The sequence below is a fragment of the Humulus lupulus genome, chromosome 5 (genome assembly GCF_963169125.1).
Source record: "Humulus lupulus chromosome 5, drHumLupu1.1, whole genome shotgun sequence".
In the NCBI taxonomy this organism is placed as follows: Eukaryota; Viridiplantae; Streptophyta; class Magnoliopsida; order Rosales; family Cannabaceae; genus Humulus; species Humulus lupulus.
The window spans coordinates 231,143,028-231,153,019 of record NC_084797.1 but is presented as its reverse complement, the minus strand read 5'-3'; the positions used below and the strand labels follow the sequence as shown (position 1 = coordinate 231,153,019).

Here is a 9,992-nt window from a genome sequence, read left to right as displayed (position 1 = left end):
TATAAGACATTAGTTATTTTTTTAGTATAAAAATGTACCTCTTGGAACAACTTTTTTAGAAGGCCATGCAACTGTGGAACCAACTGCTTCTTGTATTGTAAGCATCGCATGATTAGGACGAAATAAGTAAGACTCTGGTACAATAGCAACATCAACCCATACTCGCATAAAGTCTGGTCCAAGAGGCTTTCCATGTACAGTTATATTTGGATCACTAGAATCCCAACGACCTTCAGCAACAATTGCATCTGCCCAGTCAAGCAAGTAGCAAGCATTCTTCTCTTCTGTAAAGTTATGTCTTTTTTCTAGTGCAACACTCTACCAAATTTATTTTAAAGACAATATATTAGTTTCTGTAATTGTTCTTCTAAAATGAAAATTTAAAGCAATAACAACTTTTATAATTTACCTTAGGGGACTGAACATTGTTTGACTGCGGTACATTGCGAGACTGTCCTTCGCTTGGTGTCACTTTACCACCAACCTAAATATAAAACCAAGATAAGTTTTATTGGAAGAAAAGAAAACTAAGATTTATAAGTGCAAGATAGAAATACCACCAAGTGTTCTTTAAGTAGATTCATCATTTCAGTCATTTTGAGCTTCATATTATGTTGCTCTTCTTCTAACTTGGAGATCTTGCTATTACACATATTAACAACAGTTAGCTTTGACCTTGTCACACCTCTTCCTTGTCCGATTAAACGACCAGATTTTTGGTTACCAAACAATTTTGTCAAGGCATCCTCATCAGCGTTGTCTGTAGTTCCAGATTTTGGGTCTTCAACGAGAATCTCATTCAATGAACCCTGCATATAAATTAGTATAACTAATGTATGCATTATGGAAAATAAGTAAAAATTCACAAAAATTAAATGACTAATACTCACAAAAATATCAGATGTCGTTAGGTTTACAGGTTCACCATTCTTCTTGGTATGGGCTCTCCAAAAAGCATCGACTCTAGATATTTTACCATCCTCATTTTCTTTCTTCTACACAATACATCAATAGAGATTATAAAATAGAGACTACAATAATAGAAGCAAAAATACAAACAGTATAAAACTTAATTATTACCATATCATCAATTGTTCGAGCATATCCTCTTCGACTTAAAGTGTGTGGAACAGCTTTCTTTCTTCTCTCTTGGCATTTGGCCCTTATATCCTGTTTAATAAATAAGTAAAAGAGACATAACTATATTTAATTTAACACCAACAGAGATAAAAGAGACAGCAACATCACTTCTTACATTATATTTCTTACCAAATGATCTTTACTAATTTTTTTGGCAACAAATGCTCTCCATTCTACATCACTTTTTATGCAATCCGGCTTTAAGGCTAGTCGTTCATTCTCATTTTTTGCATTAATAATATCTTTTACAAGTCTAGATTTCCCAGCTCTCCATAGTTCTTCCATCATTTCAAAGCACATCTTTTTTTGCCAATCATCATGTAAGTCATATTGTGCCTACAATAGAATAAAGAATAACATATTATATGTTTAAGTGTAGAGCTAAATATATATAAAAAAATACACTCATAAAGCTTGTAATTCTACCTGAATAGATGCCCAAAGAACATCTCTCATCATTGGTGAAACTTTCCTCCAATCTGAAATAGTGTAAGGAACAACCTCTCGCACAAGAGCGCCCACAAAAGAAGAAAATTGCACTGAGTTAGTACCAACTGGTTGCCCTTTTTCATTCCAATTTATTATCCTTAAGTCATTGTTCCTCTTGGTAAGATTTGCCAATAGAGTTTTCCCCCTTCTCTTCTTGGCTAAGTTCATTACATTCGCATCTACATCTTGAGGTATTTCTTCAAACTCAGTTTGATTTGCCTCATCAGTTGTTTTTTGTAATCTAACAGATTTTCTAAGAGGTTGTTCAAGTTCTATCTCAGCAACATCTTCACATTCTGCATCAGACACTTCTTCACATTGTGCAACAGCCCCTTCAAATTCTACACCAACCCTTTCCTCATCAGCTGACTCTTCATGTTCCTCCCTTTCTCCTTTTTCACAAACACTATCAACTACCTTATCTACTTCATAATTAAGAGATCGTTTAGTTTTTGAACTTCCAAGTGACATCTCCATGTCTTCCACATCATCATTTGGATCTAACTCTGTATCATAGACCATACGACGAGTTGCTGCTCTAGTACTAAGAGCAGGTGGTGAATCAATTACAACTCTAACAGGTGCAGAAAACCTACGAAGAGCAGTCTTTTTCTTTAAAACAGGGCTTCCAAACAACATATCGTCACAATCAGCTTGAATCTTCAATGATGCTTTTCGCTTTTTGGCTACAAGATTGCATAAAGGACCTGGACGAAGGTGTTTTTTTGGAGATCTTCGTAATGTACTCATTTTTCAAGTTCAAATTCCTGCAATATAAAATGAAAGATAACATAGTATACAAATCAGAAATATGGATCACCAAAGAGTAATAAACATACACCAAAACCATAAAACCAGAATTATTTTATTCAAATTAAAATAAAATCATAAAGTTCACCGTAGAGAGTAATAAAACCACATTTGTTTCATTCAACAAAAGAGTAATAATACACGAAAATTACATACAAAAAGTGTAAGGAGATTTGTTTCATTCAAAGTACATAAGAGACAACAGGAAACTCAATTTTCTTCATTGGATTCAAGTCCAAAACACCCTCTATTTGAATCTTTTAAAGCTATATACCAATTACTTGACTCATTCACCCTTGCATAAAAAGCTTTTTTCACTTGTGAAGCTAATACAAATGGATCCCTAATGGATTGAGCTTGTCCTATATTAAAATTTACAAGCGTATAGAACTCTGACTTCTTAACACCCATTCGAATATTTGCCCAATCGCACCAAAACAATGGCACCTTAAAAGTACGATAATCAAGCATAATTATATCCTTGATAACACCAAAATACTCTTCTTTATCATTCAATTGCCCACTGTCATGTGCTTCCAAGTATACACCGCTGTTTTGAGTTGTTTTTTCAGCTCCTTTTTTATGGAATCGAATTCCATTAATCATGTACCCTTTGTAGGAAGTGACACCACGACTTGGACCTTCAGCCAATTGAGCTAACATATCATCTACTTTGTTCATGTTAGAAATCTGAAAATAAAAATATACTTGTAAGAAATTTGTACACTAAAAGAAAACGTAAACTTTTATCTTGGCAATAGAATACAACCTTTTCATAAAACCATAACGGGAACCCTTCAGAATGTCGATTCCACAACAAAGTTTGATTGTTATTCAGATTTGAGTGTCTTTCTTTCAGCTCATCCATATGGACATTGAGAAATGGTTCTACAATATCTGAGTTAAACAACACATACCGATGCGCTACTGCCAAGTTCAATCGGTCAAGCTCAAAGCACTCTGCTGCTGATAGTGGATTTTCTTCTAATAATGTACTATCTTGATTATCATTTTGCTTTAAAAATGTTTCACAAAAGCGTACACATTCAACAGCAAGATAGCGATTTGCAATACATCCTTCTGGCCGTGCATAGTTTGCTACAAATCCTTTCAATACTTTCATATATCTCTCAAAATGGTACATCCATCGAAATTGCACCGGACCACAAAGTCTAACTTCTCGTGCTAAATGAACAACCAAGTGAATCATTGGATCAAAGAAAGAAGGAGGGAAATATTCTTCTAGTTGACAAAGAATTTCAAAGGCTTCTAGTTCCAATTTCATAATTTCCTCCTTATCAACCACACGTTTACACAATCCATGAAAAAACTTAGAGAGCCGAAGAATTGTCTCTCTACAACCTTCTTCCATTAAACCCCTTATAGCAATAGGCAATAGTTGTTGCATAATCACATGACAATCATGAGACTTAAGTCCTGTCAGCTTCTGTTTCTCCACATCTACACAGTTTCTAATGTTAGAGCTATATCCATAAGGAAATTTCAAGTCAAATAGCCTCTCACAAAACAATTTCTTATCAGATTTTGATAGAGTATAAGCTGCAGCAGGAAGACGAGTAACACCATTTTCTTCATATGGATGGAGATGAGGCATAATGCCCATCTCTGTCAAATCTAATCTCGAGTTGTAGTGATCTTTAGATTTTCCTTTGCAATCGAGCAATGTGTTAAGTATGCTTTCACAAACATTCTTTTCAACATGCATAACATCAAGGTTATGACGAACAACTAATATTTCCCAATAAGGCAACCTAAAAAAAATAGAATGCTTCTTCCAGATTTGTTCTGTGTCTACACCACGACTCCTCTTTTTTCCCTTTCCAAAGTCATTAGTCACTTTGCTTAACTGCTCAGCTACTTCAACACCTGACAATATAATTGGACATTGTGGTGCTCTTTCCCTTGCCCTTGCTGTTGTATATTTCTTCTTAAGGTAACGGTGTTCTTGTGGTAGAAATCGAATATGATTGCAAAATGACATCTTTTTGCTATGCTTCAACCAAACAACATTTGAGTGCTCGCCACAAACAGGACAACCATACTTTCCTTTAGTCGCACATCCAGCTAAGTTTCCATAAGCTGGAAAATCATTTATGGTCCATAGCAACATAGCCCTTAAATTAAAAAACTTCTTTGTAGAAATATCATATGTATAAACACCATTCCATAATTCAAGTAACTCATCAATTAAGGGCTCTAAGTAAACATCTATGTCATTCCCAGGTTGTTTAGGTCCAGGAATCAACATAGATAGAAAAGTAAATTCATCCTTCATGCACAACGCAGGTGGCAGATTATATACAATGAGCATTATAGGCCAACAACTATATGTAGAACTCATATTTTTGTAAGGATTGATCCCATCAGCAGCAAGTCCTAATCGAAGGTTGTTAGGTTCAAGTTGAAAATCTGGCCATCTCTCATAAACTGCATCCCAAGCCTCTGAATCTACTGGGTGCTGCATTTTCCCATCTGTTCTTTTATTGGTTGAATGCCATTTTAAGCTTAAAGCCGTCTCTTCGTTTCTAAACATCCTTTGAAACCTTGGTATAATAGGAAAATATCTCAATGCCTTTGCAGGCTGCCCTTGTAGAATCTCTTTTGTCTGTTCGTTTTGCTTCCATCTTGGATATTGACAAGTGGGACATTCTTGGGCATCAGCATTCTCTTTAGTATACAAACAACAATCGTTGACACAAGCATGGATATGCTTATAGCTCAAATCAAACATCTTTAGAAACTTTTTAACTGCATACATTGATGTTAGTAGGAGATTATCTTTCGGCAACATATCTTTGATCATCTCCAACATCTCACTAAAGCCAACATCTGAGATTCCATGCTTTGTTTTTAGATTATACAACCCAACGATAGACGACATTTTTGTATACTTTGAACAACTTTCATACAATGGAGATTCAGCATCCGCTAATAAACTCTGAAAATCAGCGTCATTGTTATCGTCACCAAAATCATTGGTGTTACTTGAAAATACTCCCGCTGCCCGAAATAAATCATATTCATAACTTGTGTTTGTCGTGCTGCGTTGGACTGGATCTTCCCCATGATGAAACCATGTTTTGTAAGAATGGTCCATGCCCCACAAAACTAAGTGTTCGACAACTTCATGTGAAAGTTGATGGCTTAGATTGTGACATTTGTTGCATGGACAAAGAATCTTGGCTGGAAATCCAAGATTCGTCATGGCTGTCTCAACAAACTCTCTAGCTTTTTGCTCATATTCCACCGTTACTCTACAATTTTAGAGCATACGTCAATTATCAAGCACTAACACTTAAACTTATATCCAAAATAAACTATATGATTTTGGTTACTAACCTGTTAAGATGGATCCAACTTTTATCCATCTCCAATGAATTTGTATTTGATGTTGTTCTCTTACTAAAATCTTGTTTTTTGTCTGGGTTTAACAACTGTTAGACAAGACAATCACATTATTTGCGGTTGTAATATCAGGGTCATGATTAACTTAGCTCTCCAAAGTTTCTGTTAGGAGGTTGGAGGATATTGGAACCAAAATGATTAACTTATAATTTATTTCTTTTTGGGTACAGATAAAAACACTGAATTTTTTCCCATTAATTTGATGGTTTCAAGTGAATATTTGTTATCTAATTCTTATCTAGGGTGCATGTGAAGTGGACAACTTCAAATTTGATGCACTTGACTAGGTTTGCTTTACTACTGGAAAAAGAAATAGATCTTTGATGTGTGTATGATTACACAGGAAAAAAACTATTGTTTGGTACTGTCCTAAGCATTTTTAGACTAGGCTTCATTTCATTCTACTCTAGCTTGTATCCAAATTATTAGATTCATATTCAACAGATGTGTTCAATTTTTCTGCAGACTGATTTTAATTTTAGCGACAACTTTGAGTATCCGTTTTACCAAGTAAAAATGCCTAAAATGATTTTATTTTTGGTGTGAGTGTTTTTTACACAGCCTATTATGGTCCTAAAAAATTTTGGACCAGATTAATAAACCAAATAGATTTTATAAAGTCTCAAAATTTGTTAAAAAGATTGACCTATTCCTAGACAGCAGCTGTTTTATGGTCTCTATTGTAACTAGTCTAATTAAAACCTCTGTTTCAGCTAGATTATTTGGCTTAAAGCTTCGATCTAAGGCTAGGACTTCTAGAGCTATTCAAATGACTCAATTCTTGTCTAGTCTGTATTGATTGAGAGCTGTGTTTGCTCTGTTTGTTTTTCTGGTTGTTTTCAGTGTGTTTGTGAGCTGTGTTTGCTCTGTTTGTTTTCTGGTTGTAATCAGTGTGTTTGATCAATAAATTGCCTTTTTCTTGATCAAAAAAATAAATAAATAATAATAGGTTATTTTTTTAGCTTCAGTTATTTTCATGAAGAATGGTTGCCATTGGTATATTTGTTAGCTTTAGTTATTAACTTAAGATGATTGATTTGTTTCTAACGTTTTTTTTATGGATCTTATGGACTCTTTAATGATCTTTTAAGGATGTAAAAGGTTTCAGTTTGAGTAACAATACAGATTTTTTGTAGGCTAAATTGCTGATTGAGTTGGTTGTTCTAAAATTTGTTTTCTTTGGAATATAATACAGTATATGCTTGTATTCTTATGCAGAGATCTTTCAGGCATGATAGAATCATGGAAGGTCTTAATGTTACTGAAGAAATGTTGATCTAAAATAGCATGATTATGTAGTTTTAATATAATAACTGTAATCATAAAGATTTATATATGATCTAATGCTTTAATATAGTTGTATGTAGTTGTCTAGTGGATTAATTAGAGAAAATATTATCAAAGAAAGTTAAGTATAGTTAGATTCTTCTAATTGTTTCTGTATAATCTTTCTAATTTCAGAAAATTAAGGATGGGACTTGAGAAGCTAGCTTGCAAGTTATGATTAAACGAGAATCAAGTATGGTTCATAGTCTCTCTCTTTGTTTCTTCTTGGCTGGTTGTTTATCGAATACATTTTAGCGCTCCCTACTGTTTAAAAGGTTCACTTTCATGAAGAATAATAATAGTAGATTATTTTTTTAGCTTCAGTTATTTTCATGAAGAAGATTGTGAGTACTACTTCACTCACAATCTTCTTGTTTATCCATCTATACTTTTGGTAAAGCTCTAGTTTTTCTCTTTCTCTTTTTCTTTTTTTCTTTTGTCTATACACTTATTTTTTCTTTCCATTCCAGATTTGTGAATTTGAGTTGGGGATTTTGTCTTTTAATAGTTTTTGGTCGTTGAGATGTACATTGGTGTTGTTCAACTTCAAGGTTTCCTCTTTTAACTTTTTTAATGGAAATTAATTCTAGCGTGGCTTTCAAAATCTCTAAATATGCTTTTGAATGCTTCCATTTGATGACACTCAATGTGAGAATATTGAGAGTTTGATTGAGAATGATGATGAAATTGAAGATCCTTTGCGTGGTGACCCTACAGCTACATGTTTTATTCAATTTATTTCTCAATGCTTTTGCATGAGCTCTCTTGAAATTGGGCAAAGAATTAATTAATGGGTTTTTGTACAAAACAGGAGTAGAAAGGTCTTAAGTCCAAAAATGCAACTCTAGCATGTTTCAATATGTTTTATGATGTTAGATGCCAATATGGGATTATTATGGTGACAGTGACCATGTGTGAGCTAAGGTTGAACAGAACCATGGGATGGGACCAAGCTAAGAATTTTTTGTCAATGGGTTTATGATATACGAGCCACTGATATGGGCAGCACCACATCACAACAAATACATAAGGTGCATCTTGATTCTTGAGCCTTACTTATGGTGAATTTTTATAAACTACTTGTAATTCATTCATTCAAAACTATTAAATTTGGTTCAACTAAAGCCTTGAGTGCTCAGAAGAAATGAAGAGCTAATAATATTTGTTTGATTTGAAATCTTTTTTGGGCAAATAAATTTATGAGTGGGGACTTTATGAGCTTCAAACCCATTAGGCTCTGCACTGATCAGAAGATTCAGAACTGAACTCATTTCCATAAAGGATCAGCTAGCTATCTGAGTCATAATCATCAAACTGATGCTGAGGAGAGGAAGTGAACTTTTCACCAAACAATTTTTTACTTTTCTTTTTCTTTTTCCTTTTATGTTATAGCAGTTACTTGATTTTCTAATACCATGGTTCTTAGTCCCACTAAAGATTTATTGGTCTAAATCTATTACTAATTTCTAGGACTTTAGTTTCATTAAGCTTTCAAGAGATTCTAGTGTTGTTTTTAATTTAATATTCAGATTCTAAAATGGTAGCCACTAACTAATTGGGTTTGGATCAAAGACAAGATTTTAGCTTGGGTTGTGGAAATTAAATCTAATCTATACATATGGAAATAATGAAAACAATATGACTAAATGAAAAATTTAATCTATACATATAATGAAAAATCTAATCTATACATATAAAAACTTACCTAACCATCTATCAATACCAAGTCAAAAAATTCAAACAACACACAATAAGTTTTCTTCCTTATATCACCGCAGCACACAAACAAATTTTCCAGAACCTACTTCTCTAATACACACAAGTTTTCAACCTTCCGTTATCACCGCAGCACACAATTTTAATCTCAGAACCTACTTCTCTATGGATGAATATTTAAGATATTCAAACTCCTCTAACATTTTTAAGATATTAATAATAAGAGTTAAAAGAACAAATTCCGTACCTCTTGCAAATTACCTTTGCAATGCTCCTTGCCAATTCGATCCCCAACCTAAAGAATATAATCAATACATAAAAGATTAATACAAAATTAAAATTTGTCCATAGATATTAAACAAGCATGTATGATAAACTAATAGAGATTATAGAAAAGACATGTATGATACCAACAAATCAGTCTCTTACATGAAACTGGTTAGAGTAGAAGCTGAAAACGAGTTATTAGTTCAGGTCATAATAAATACAACACAAAGGGTCACCTTAGTTTGATTCCTTTAGGCGCGTATTATTTGGCTCTGAAGAGAGGAGAAGAGGCAGCTGAGGAAGAAGAAGTTAATGTCAGACTACAGATTTTTTACACTTTGAGTGTGCATGTGCGGTCCAAGAACTAAAGCAATGGAGAGTCACATATATACATAAGTTGATTGGTGGAGAGTACTAAAAAACAAAACGTGCATGCAGCATACACTTAAAATAATCGCATTAAGATAGTAGTAGTAGTAAAAGTCATAATAATAATATTTAACGAAAAAATACAAAAAAAGAAAAAAGTTAAAACGTTCATAAAGAAGTTTTCATGGAGTTGGTACATGCCTATGATAAGCCTCCAATCCAGGCCGTGTACACTAGGAGGCCCGGAAATAATTAGGTTATTATGGTGATTAATTGTACCTTGTTTTATTTAGTTTTATTCTATTTTATTAGTTAATCTAGTTGGCTGTTTTAGGGCTGAGTTGTAATTGTTGTATTTGGTCTTTCTTTTTCCTAGCTGGCATTAGATTGTTATATTTTAAAAGGACCAATGCCTATAAATAAGGCAGGGGTCTCATTTAGAAGGCAGC

General features: G+C 33.6%; 2 long non-coding RNA genes across 2 annotated transcripts; both read right to left on the bottom strand.

Moving 5' to 3' along the window:
• Positions 1-305: 305 nt before the first annotated feature.
• On the bottom strand, positions 306-661 carry LOC133834043 (uncharacterized). The gene is made up of 3 exons (XR_009893285.1): positions 561-661; positions 410-484; positions 306-318 (listed from the first exon to the last, which is right to left on the bottom strand). It is a non-coding gene; the product is annotated as an uncharacterized LOC133834043 (long non-coding RNA).
• Positions 662-5,675: 5,014 nt separating this feature from the next.
• LOC133834042 (uncharacterized) lies at positions 5,676-9,204 on the bottom strand. Its single transcript, XR_009893284.1, has 3 exons — positions 9,155-9,204; positions 5,800-5,894; positions 5,676-5,714 (listed from the first exon to the last, which is right to left on the bottom strand). It is a non-coding gene; the product is annotated as an uncharacterized LOC133834042 (long non-coding RNA).
• Between the last annotated feature and the right edge of the window lie 788 nt (positions 9,205-9,992).